Source organism: Dermacentor silvarum, chromosome 2, assembly GCF_013339745.2.
Source record: "Dermacentor silvarum isolate Dsil-2018 chromosome 2, BIME_Dsil_1.4, whole genome shotgun sequence".
Taxonomy (NCBI): domain Eukaryota; kingdom Metazoa; phylum Arthropoda; class Arachnida; order Ixodida; family Ixodidae; genus Dermacentor; species Dermacentor silvarum.
The window spans coordinates 83769965-83782203 of record NC_051155.1 but is presented as its reverse complement, the minus strand read 5'-3'; the positions used below and the strand labels follow the sequence as shown (position 1 = coordinate 83782203).

At 44.6% G+C, this 12239-nt stretch overlaps 1 protein-coding gene across 2 annotated transcripts in view; it reads left to right on the top strand.

Moving 5' to 3' along the window:
- Window positions 1-12239, top strand: part of LOC125943075 (O-acyltransferase like protein-like) — a 383274-nt gene that overhangs the window by 182048 nt on the left and 188987 nt on the right. The window lies entirely within an intron of this gene.

The following is a 12239-nucleotide window of genomic DNA, read 5'->3' as shown; positions in this document are numbered from 1 at the left end:
ATGTCTATATGAAGCCGTATTTCCGCATCGCAACGTATCTGATTGGCATTCTCTTGGGACACTATATTGTCTACAACAAAGAGAACATCGCATTGAAAAAGGTAAGCAAGTGATTAATATTCACTGATTATATACCTTATATATGCGAAAATGACGCCGAACATATACCATCACATCAACTGATGTCCCCGATCCATGCCAATACATGCATCGCCCTGGCTACTCTCTTCCCGCCGATCCGCTTCTAGTATATTTCATCATATAATCGCCTCGCCAATAGATCGGGTGGGGCACGCTCTCGTATTGCTCAGCAGCTGGTTTGCTCCGTATTTCAGGCTCATTTGATCTATCAAGCACAGTTTCAGCGCCTACTCAAAGCACAAGTGGCTCAACTGGAAAACCTTAATCGCGAAGCCATGCGTGGGATTACAGGTCTTCCAAAGCTCGTGCCGATGATGACACATCAGGCGGAAGCCCAGGTGAACACAAATGATCAGCTCATTCAGTAAAGGTGCGAAGCTTCGGCGATAGAACACAGTAGTGTTCCTGCGGCTGCTGCCTTGGCGAATTACATGGACCCGGCTGCCACCTTAGTGGATCAAGCTTTATCGCCGCTACCACCACGGTGCCACTGCTGAGTGGCTTCCAACGAGCCCCTTGATTGAATTCGCAAGATGGATAAGCGAAACTGTAGGAACTAGACCTGTGTGTCTGTGTGGATGACGGGTTGAGTTCAGCAATTCTTCATACTGCCTTTGTATGTATTTTCTATCCAGATGTAAACCAGATGTAATCTTATCAGTTGGATACATCCATTACCTCGTTACTGGCAAAACAGTGCCACTACACGATGGCCTCACCGTTCTGTTGCCACTCGTCAAGGTGAGGCGCCCACGAAGCGTCATTGTCTAAACCGATTTGACGCAAATGGTGCGCGCACTCCGTCACGTCGACCGCTCAGCGGGTGTAGGGATGGACTTTCATCGTTGTGCGGTGGCTAATCTACGCCGGGTTCGAGTCTGCTGGTATTGTTGCTGTAGAGTTCTGACTGATACCACGGGGGACGCCGCATGCTATTCGTCGAGGCCGTTGCCTTAGCTTATGCTTCCGCACTTGCAAACAGTGTACATTGCACCGTCACACCTCGCCAGCTCTCACACCTCAGTGTGGTTCCGACTTCCCGAGCTGCGTCTTCCCCGCTCCCAGTGTTAGCGCTCACGCGATGAAGTGCGCGCTGGTGTATGAGAGCGCGCGTCTCCTCTTCTAGCGCAGCCGTGGCTGCACATGGCTGTCCGCGTGGCTAAGCGCATAGGCAACCCGCACGCCGTATCTTGGAGATCACCTGCGGTGGGTGGAAACGCTATTGGGGGGGGGGGGGGGCAGGATGACTGGTGGCTTTATGCGCCCCGTCTTACCTCGCCCCAAGTGTTGGGGATGGCGTAATCTCAAGTTTAGGAGACGCGGTAAACAAACACAGCATGAAGCTTTGGCTCCCCGCTGCCACCACTCTTTATCAAGCCACCGTTGTGACAGTGTGTGCTCGTGGTCATCCATTCAATTCTCTTCATGTTTGCCTGTACGCGCGTGACACCAGGCTATTTAAAGTAATCAGGAAATTTTACTGGAATTTACACGGTTCACACTCCGAACATTCGCGTAGTTGTCTAATACTTTGATATCACTATCAAACCCTTGCCTTTGGGGTAAGATTACAAATGTTGTCATTAATGTTCTTCAAGTACCCGGTTGGCAACCTTAAATCACCTCTAAAGAATTTATCCTGGTATAACCGTGTGCGTCATGCTCGTTGTTTTTATAAAATTTCATGTTGACTTCACTAAACGGGACTACAAATGTGCGCATTCAATCCTCAATTGTAGACGCATGAACTTGCACGCAGCGTACAATTTATAGATGATTCAACATACACGAACCGCAGGAGGCTCACATAACGCTTGCAAATTCACAGAAGTACTGGCTCGCACAAAATTTAGCTTGTAGTTTTTCTTTTCCCGCATTCAAGATTTTCTTGTTGATGAAGCCAGAAAATACACTAGGCCACTTTTGTTCTGCTGGTAACCTTTATAGTTGTTAATCGGATGCCATAAATACTCATGTTCCGTTGGTTTGTTGCCTGTTACACAAAAGAGCGGAGCGTAGTGAACACAATATAGCCATAACCTCTTGCCACTTGTGGACGACAACTTAGATCAATAATCTAGGAGTTATTTCGATTAGCTTTTAAAGGCCTCTCGCCCAATATTGTCACAAAAATTTTATTATGTGGTTTTACCTGCAAAACTACGATTTGATTATGACCCACGCCGTAGTGGGGGACTCCGGAAATTGGGACCACCTGGCTTCTTTAACGTGCACCTAAATCTAAGTACACGGGTGTTTTCGCATTTCGCCCCAACCGAAATGTGGCCGCCGTGGCCGGGATTCGCTCCCGCAACCTCCTGCTCAGCAGCCCAACACCATAGCCACTGAACTACTACGGCGGGTGCGCCCAACATAGTGCTCTGCTAAATACCTCTCCCATGTACATATGGAAGCACAGAACCATTACACTATAGCTTTGTCTTGCGCTAGCAATTATATGGACGCTCCAAGCGCATTTCTGCCGTCGCGGTGATGTTCCGTATTAAGTCCAAATACGATAACATCGCCGCCTTACGCTGTATGTGCGAGTGAAAGCTTGTGAGGGTCAGCCGACGATCACGGCTAAATCTCGCGCGCGCTGAGGGAGGAAGGCGGGGCGGAAGCGCGGTCTTCTATCGCGCGTGAGCCACGGGGGGAGGCGAGTGAAGGGGGTGGCGTGCTACTCTGGTGGCTGCTGCTTACGGTGCGGCCACGCGGGCGTCGTATCTTGAAAGCGATCTGCGATGTGGACAAAGTACGCCACGCCGAGTGCCGATAGGTTCTATGCGGTGTTCTTTATACGTTTATTTCGCGTTGAAGCGAGAGACAGCACGAATGTCATTTCGCTCACTGCTGCTGCCAGCGCTTCCTAACTCCAGTGTTTTGACAGCGAGTTTCTGCGCTCATCAAGCGAGATGTGTTCATGTTTACCTGTGCGCGCTTGGCAACGCGCTTGTCAATTTAGTTAGTAAGATAATGTTATAGGCTTATACGGCTGATAAAAGTGATATCCTTACTTCGCATAGTGGTCCACCAATTTGCTATCGCAATCGATGCTTAGCCTTTCGGGCGAAACTGCGACATTTGTGACAACTGCCATGGTTAGGACTATTGTGAGAAATAATTTTGCTGGTGTTAGCATGCAGCGCAGACTATACATTATGTTAACGCCGGAACTAGTGTCTCTCCGGGATCATATAAAGGAATATTTAGATTGTTTTCTAGGTTAAAGTTCTTACAATATCCTAATACGTCTAGCAATGAATATTGCGACTGTCGATATGTGACTGCTGACGAAATATTTTAAGCATCATTGTAAGATCGTATGCCAAATTTAATGGGACCTAGAAGTTCAATTTTGAAATAATTAGGTGTTGAAACGTTTGCTTGCTCTATTCAATTGTACAAAGTAGCACTTACTAGGCCACCAGCGTAGAAACGCACACCTGCATCATTTTTGGGCGTCATAAGATTACAGTAGAATCGCGGTAAACGGAAGTCGCTTAACCGAATTAGCTCGTTGAACGCAACAGCGGCTTCTATTTTGGTTGTTTTTTATTTGAATCACGGAAAAGAAGCTCTCGTTAATTGGAATTAAAATTTTCGCAACTCTCTGTAAACGAAGCAGCAAAAGCAAGCTCCAAAGTATTTTTTATGGAAAAAGGCAGGCCTTGATATTTATTTTGAAGAAAGCCATCCTTAAAAACCTAGCTCAAATACTCATGCAAGCAAAACTTTGATAGATGTTTATAGCATAGAGTGCCATGCGGACGGCTTTGCGGCTCGCCACTCGCTCCATAAAGAGCCATGATGGCGTGAGTTGCGGTGCAGTATACGCTCTACGTCGCGAACTTGCTTATATCTAGTGCTCTCCTTGCCTTACAGCTTAATATTGTTATCGTGTGTCGATAACCCCAAGCCCTTAAAATATGTGTAAGCTGCAAAACATGGAAAAAGTATGTGCTATAATATAGGAAATATTCCTTACAATGCACGTACTGAGGCTCTGTTCAGTAAAATGAATATTCACAAAATCACTAAAATATTCAGCAGCAGACCCTTCCCTAATCTTTAGACTGACTATAAACGCAATAGCATAGATCACGATGACATAGCATGCTTAGTTCACTCAACCTGCACCTACACGGGGAACAAGACAACCAAAATAGCTGAATGTTTCACGCCTAAGAATAATTACGGCCTGCAATTGCTTAACTGTATTTAAGGTCTTCAAATGCTTAACTACATTTAGCAATCCACCGTAAACTTTTTCAGTGTATCAAATATTGACTTGCCTTTGCTTTTGATGCGTAAAATTGTTGGTTGTTTAGTACTTTGAGTTGTGTTGGAGTTGCTTTTCTAATTTTTCTCATTTGTGGCAACCGTCTTGCTATTACTGTTATCTCACCGATCGCAGCTGAATATGCGCATCTGATCTGAGGTAATATGTGCTTTTTTGTGGTCTACACGCAACGGATTCCTGCGCTGTTACTAAAACCCCTCTACTGCTACTGTTATGTCTTCTGTTGTAACAGGGATTAAGGAATTTTTAAGCCGTTTCTACAGCTTTTCTCTTAAGAGTCCTGCCTTTTATAGAAAATAATTGAACTGAAATGAAATACGAGTGCGTCGTTGAAGTATTTTGGACTCCACCAGCACGACCTCATGCTTTGATAGTCGCCTCGTGAATTCTCGTGTTATGTGACTTGTGCTTTGTTTGATACATTGCTGGAGCCTTCTATAAATCAAAACCAGATACACATAATCAGTCCTGAAGTCGCCTACCACGCTCAAAGCATGGGGCGAACTAGCTGATGCGTTTGCTTCTTTATTCCTAACATGTATACTTTATTCCTAACATGTCTAACAGTGTTAAGGGGCTGTATAACACATAGTGTGCACCCCTGCACATCTCGCTCTGTAAACAGAACGTCTGCAAATTGGACCAAAGTCATTTCTGTAGCACCTTGAGGCTCCTTTTACTGATAGTCTACTGTAGTTTTTTTTTCGGCTGTACAATAACAGGCAAGGATTTCAAGGCATATAATGTTATTTCTTACGATAGAAATAGTGTTTTTTTTACCCAATGAATCTGAGCAAAACCTTGATCTATTTGTTCATACATACGGAATTGATATGTTCTAGACTCAAGCCCAATGATGCTATGTGTAAATAAAACTATAGATTTGGCAAAGTACTATCGATTGGTCACATATGAGACGATATTGTCGCGTGTTTTGAAGCAGAGGTGTCCGAGTTTTTGTTTGACGTTCCAATTCTTAATGATGGTAATGAGAAAGTTCGTCTAGTTAGGTAAGTTCGCAACGAAGTGCGCTACGTGGACTACCTTAAGGTCACCAACAACGATGATAATTAGGAGGAAAGAGAAAGTATTTTCCAAAACACATCACGCATCACAAGAAATACGTACGTAGAATTAACAATCTGAGCACAACCTTGAGTGTTTACGGAATGGCTGCTATATTGTTTTTCGTACTTTCAAAGAATAAAATATTTCTCTTACTTTGCAGTGCTATGAGTGCCTAGGCTGGCTGGTGTGCCTCCTTTGCTTGCTGTTTGCCCTCCTCGGCCTACAAATTATAAATCCTGCTGTGCAAAGTCCCTTACGCGGGGCTTTCTATGCTGCTGCACCAACGTTTTGGTGCCTGGGGATGGCGTGGATTGTCTACGCTTCCATGGCAGGATGTGGTGGTAAGGCGCACCATAAACAAGCAGTCATTTTCTTGCATAATGCCATCAACAACGTATGGGCGGGAGTTGGCATGTGATTTCAAGTGTTTTATCGAACATTTTATTCACTTATGCAAAATACTTCCGTGGTGTTTCGCGTGTTACTGCATTTGCACTTCAATTCCTTGTTTTATTTGCTTGTTACGTCACACGATTTGCATGGTGTTCCAGCTAGAGTTATTCAAACTGTTGAGAAAAGCTAGCACAGTATACAATTATGAGATGCGGGTGCCCGGTTTTTTGACACCAAGATTCCATAATTAGCCAGGTGATTCGTAAAAAAAATTATTCTGGGGGTAAAAGAGGACTGACGACGGAATTGCGTAGGTATTATAATGATGAACTATACCATTATCTTTACCACGAAACAATACCATTAACAAATCGGTTAACATTAGTAGGGCCGCCTGTGCACGTTTACTTGTGCAATCAGCAGACGCTGCTGCCGAATATAACTGTGAAGAAGCAACTTCATCTATTAGAAATCTACATTGTGATGCGCTTTCCTCCACCACTTTCTTGGAGTACAGCGAACATGTTTTTCATCAATAATCCCAGCAGCTAGCTGCTATTGATCTACAATGGCTAGTTACTACTAAAAAATCTGGGTATGACCGCAGATATAAAAAGTTTGACCAGTACATTTGCCGGCACATCGCAGCTATGTCTACGATTCTTCAGTACCAAATGTCTTTCCAGGGCTCGTGCCTAACAATAGGTTATATCCGTTTACCACCTAGCATTAAATTCAGATATTTTCCTAAGCTTAATATCGCAAGCTATTTTTGTTATCAACAATATCACCTCACAAAGTTCAGTACTTATAAAACTTGTACACCTGCTGTATTTCTAGCAACTATCACTGCTTTGCACCTGCACTCTCCTTCACCATACAGTTTACTCGTCGTCCTGTACACAGGAACACCGCTGGTGAAGAGCCGGAAGAGAACAAAACACGGCCAGCCTGCGCTAAATGTCGAGATTTCCTTGCCGGCGTAGAGAGGATGAGACCGAGAGTCTCATCCTTTGTGCGGCAGCCTCACCGCCACTGATCGCTCGACAGCGCCGATATCGTCACTAGGCCTTTTCCGGTTCCCTTCAAAGCTAAAGCGGCTGGCGCTTCGAAATGAATTACCGACGCTCACAAGGCGCAATATTTTGTTATCGTTGTTATCGCTCTTCGCAATAAATTTACGCAAAGAAGAAAAACACGCTGATATTAGCGGCGCCGTCGGCTGCGATGCGAGCACAGCCGAGCCGGTCGTCTCCCGTCGGTAGCCGTGCACTGCAGCTGAGCTGCAGCCGATATTTTCGTCGCAAGTGGCGGAGGCGCGCAGCTTCGCGGTCGTCGATTCGCCCGTTGATCGTGCTACGGGCGGTGCGCCGGCCGAACTGCTGCCTACTTTGGACACCTCTCGCGCGGAAGACGTTTCTACGGCACTGGAGGCCGGTTCGCCGTCGGTATATTTGCCGCTAGCGTGGACGTGCCTTAACCGGAAATGGACAGCCCGTTTGCGATGACGTATGTCACGTGACATTTGGAGGAGCACTCGGCAAGGAGGAGAGACCAGCCGACGAGGAGAGTAGCGAAGGAAAGAGCGAAACGAGCGAAGGCCGTGGTTCGATTATCAAACGGATGTAACTCCGCTATTACGGCACCATTTCAAAAAATCCTCGCGGCTACGTGTTCGTTGTAGACTCGTACACAACTGAAACACCACAACTAAATTTCAACCTCTGGGTGGTTTAGGGGCCTTTTGGGGAGAAATCCTTAGACGGCTCATGGGTGAAAAACATGATCGTCCAGAAAATTCAATGGCACCAAAATTCAATGGCACAAAAATTGTGGCTCGAACCCTCGACCTTTCGTGGCAGTCGAACCTACGAGCTTTCGTGTTAATTAATGGGAGGTTAATAAAGGCACAGATAATTATCATAGAGGTAATTAGGGCTCTCGAACCGACGACCTTTAGTGTTGCATAAGGCGTTTAGTGTTAATAAGTCATAGTTTAATAAGGTAGAGTTGTTTAGGGCACTCAAACCCACGACGTTTGGTGGGCAAAAACAATAGGAAGTAACAACACATTTGAATGAGAATGTCAAATCTTTTAATGAATTTCTCGTGAGCTTGCAGCCTTTCGCCTTCATCCTATTTAGCGTATGCTAAAGTGACCGTCAACTTTATTTTTATTTACTTGGCTCGTTTTGATCAAATCACATAACATTACGCCATCACAAATGTGTTTCCATATATACAAATATAATTGTGCGCAACATAATTTCTATTTTACGCTTATATTTACTCCATGCTATGAGCTAAAACATGTTCTTCCTTCTGGATTCCTGTTTCAGGTTTCATTACCAATTTCCTCTCCTGTCATATATTTGAGCTGCCTAGCAAGCTTGTGTTTGCGGTATACATTGTGCATCAGCCTCTCATGTATGTATTCCTCGCATCACGACAGGAAAGCTTCGACTACAATTATTTCCTTATGGTAAGATTGCCTTCTCATAAGCCACGAGCTCTGATTTTTCGCTATACTGTGATAAACATTGATAAATATAAGGATGTATATATATATATATATATATATATATATATATATATGTGTGTGTGTGTGTGTGTGTGTGTGTATGTATATATAGTCGGTTGCTATTGCACAAAACACATCTGCTGAATAACTGACAAATCTACGAACACAGAGCCGAAACTATTGTGCATAGCTTTGTCTTCGAGGAAATACTTTCAGGGCTCTCGCTTTGAATGTGTATTCCCCGGCAATAGCATTGAAACAATGCTTTTAATTTCTGACGGTGAGGCGTAGTGGTGTAAAGATTGTGAAAAAAATACAGCGCAAAATAGCAATACGTATGCAGAAAAGCTAGAGCTCTCGATTACCGACCTATCCTTTCCTTCTGCCCTTGACTACTTCGTCGAAAGCGGTGGTCAATATACCATCTTCAAGAGAACGGCCCGTTGGGCAGGTTGGTAATCCATACTGAACACTATTGACTATCTTGTATTGAAAACTATTGAATGCTATCTTCCACAATTTGTGTGTGAACGCGGGAGGTGTGTACATCTAGCACAGAACTCTAGCTTTATGTGAATACCCTGAGAAACATTTGTGCAAATGAGAAAGCAGTATTTGAAAAGAAAAATAACTAGTGTGTAATATCCCCAGACATCTGAGTGCAAGTAACTTAGCATAAGTATGCATATCGAATAAAATGTTACCTTATTCAAATCAAGATTTACACATATGTAGCGAAATACGCGAAGCGTTTAAGAAAATGAATGCCTTGTCTAAAATAGGGGTGCTTTAATATCTATTGTCCCCAGCGGTAGAAACATGAAGTTGAAGATGCGATAGCATCAAAATTTACTGTCTCATCAAAGTGCTAGCATATTGCTCAGTGGTTTGGTAATACAATTGTGCCATTCATTGAACCTTTAGAGGATGTAACGACAGCGAGAATGCAGGAATCGCAACCGCCATAATGCAGGAATCGCAACCGCCATACTTAGCGGCTGCGCAACGATGATGTAGTAAACGAGCTCACGCAGCTCGAAAAGCCGTGCAGGGTGATGAATACGGTGAGATTCATACGCTAAAAAATCATAGCCCTTCCCCTGTTGAGGAAATGGGGGTAAGCGAAGCTTGTGGGAAGACGACGTTGTCGCAGGCGTTCGGCCTCGTTTACCCCAATCTCAGAGTAGGCGGCTCTTTTGGCCTCAACATCGCGCTCCCGCAACTCGGCGTCCGCAACTCCGGGTTTCGCCTATGCCATGAAAGCCCTTACGCTAGAATCGTCACGTCGACGACGAGCCCTTCCCCGAGCGAGTTCGCGGAGCCGTTGCTCAAACGCATCCTGTTCCTCGGCGGAACGCACCATGCGTGGCCCTCCCATCCGGGCGCCGAAACTGATCTGAGGCGAGGGAAGCTCGGCGGAGCTCGCGCAAACCCCCTTTCCTTCCCTTTCCCTCCCCACGACACACCAAACGCCCCTGACTGGTCGCGCGCGTCACGTGATCCGGCGCAGCTTTCCCCGCACCTGCTCTCTCTTTCTTCCTTCCTTTCTTTCTGTCGTTCTTTTCTTCCTTCTTGCTTTCGTTCCTTCCTTCTGTCTTTCTTTTCTTTCACGTCTTTATTTCTACATTTAATTGGTGAAACCTTGCGGCCGAAAGCAGGGGCTTTTGGGGGGTGGGAGAGGCGGATCGGTGCTCTCTTCTTCCTCGAGGTTGAGTGGTCCCGAGGTCGGCTCTGCAATGAGGCGGCCAGGCTCTTGCTTTTCCTGAAAAAGTCCAGAATTGTCCCTGGCTCATACCCGCACATCCAATGCGGGTATGAACCATATTAGTTTTAGCGTTACATCGCCGGCGCAGGCTAGCGTATACAAGCTTCGCTTGAAAAAGGACGGCGTTCGTACAGCAACATTGAAAACCAACGACCTCTAACTTTGTAATTGAGACTCTAGGTATCCGAGGTGCTACCTAATTACCAGCGCTTTTAGGGAGTCTGGTGTCGGGATTACAGTGTGACACGGCAAGTACTGCCTCTCTGCTCCAAGTTTTCATGAAAGTTGCACAGACAAACACTTTCCCCTGAGAACCATGGAATTAAATCTACTAGGTGTCACTATGACACCGGTGAAAACGCTTTCAAAAAATTTTTGCTAAATATGGCGCAGCTACCACTTTTTTCTCCCGTCTGCAAAACAGTAAAAGATCTTCATCGTTTCAGTCATATAGCAGCTGCCGTGTCAGTCGTCCAGTGTTTCAAATGGTCATGACTCGCGATCCGCAGTAACCTGTGAGATTGTTTGTTTTGCTTCCCATGGATCATACATTCTAGCCGACCAGCCAAGCCTTAGCCTGCGAAAGACGAAAAAAAGTGAAAATCTGCCACTCTTGATTTCTCCCAGTGCCATGAATCTCTAATGTCGGAAAGGGGATTGTTTCAACAATAGCTTCGGCAGTCTTCAAAGCATAGCTAGTCATGCAAAATATTCGCGGGTGAAAGATAGGGCACAGCTGCTGTAAGATAGCCGTAACATTCTTTATTTTGTTTCAGTGATTTTAACATCATTACGCATATTTCGGTACAACTTACATCATTCCAGTTTACTGTGTAGGCACTCTAATTACGAGAATCATTCACCAATGAAACACGCAAACAAGATATAGAAATGCCATGGTACCAACGAACTCAAAAATTGCTTCGCCTTTCACCCGAAAGGCGAAGGATACGTGGCCACGATGTTATCGCACTTGGACATTATATGGAACATCACGTCGACACGGACGACGACGGCGGAAATGAGGCTGAAGTATCCATAATATCATTGCTATCGCAATAAAACATGACGGAGAAGCTACTGCCTGCCAGCGGAGGGGGTGCGATATTTATTAAAGAGGGGCAGTTATATGCTACTACAAGTCTCAAAGAGAGATATTCCCTTTAGAGAATAACACTCATGATAGTGTGGGCAAGCAGAATTTAAATTAGGAGGCCAAACATATTCGTGATGCATTTATTAAGCCTGTGATTTATGCGGCTGACATCAGGAAGTAAATACAGCTATATGTACTTGTTATGTAATGAGATAGAAACACATTACTGAGTTGGTCAGAAAGATGAAAGAAGCAGTTCTTCGCCTCGAATCTTGCTCTGAATTACAACCTCATACTCCTTGTGCTTCACCTCTGGTTTGTGGCCTTGGGTCACCTTTCATTATAATTTTAAATATTTACATCCCTTTACAGCCCCAACTATTGTACTTGACAGTTGGTATACTTATTAAGAACGTACGACCTTGCTTTTGTTTTTTTCAGGGCTACTTCTTTGTTGGAAACCTCGTGCTGTCATTTGCTGTCGCCACAGTCTTAAGCCTATTAATAGAGATGCCCATGTCCGGCCTTGAAAAGATTATTCTAGGGCATAAATAAAGAAGTTTCGGGAGCAATAAAAATGTAAGTGGAAGAATGATAACGACAGCTGAAAGCCCATTTCCGCCTGGCAAATCCTATTTGTTGAAGTAATTGCAACCAGATCATCATGCAATTCAACGGAAAAATGTGAAGTATATATTGATCCTTCGAGTGAAAACGAAGCATTTCGGTTTACTCTGCTACAGGTAACCTGAACCGGCGCTGTTTAATTCCAGTGGGTGTAATCGGACATGTACTTGACGAACTACAAGCAATAAATTGCTTGTAAACAGTTACGTTTTCGTTTTCTGGTAATGTTGTAATATTACGATTACTGGCAGTTTTCCTTCAACGAGTAAACTTTCTTTCAGCTGACCAGCACGGATTCCGAAATAGCTTATCAAAAAGTACGCAA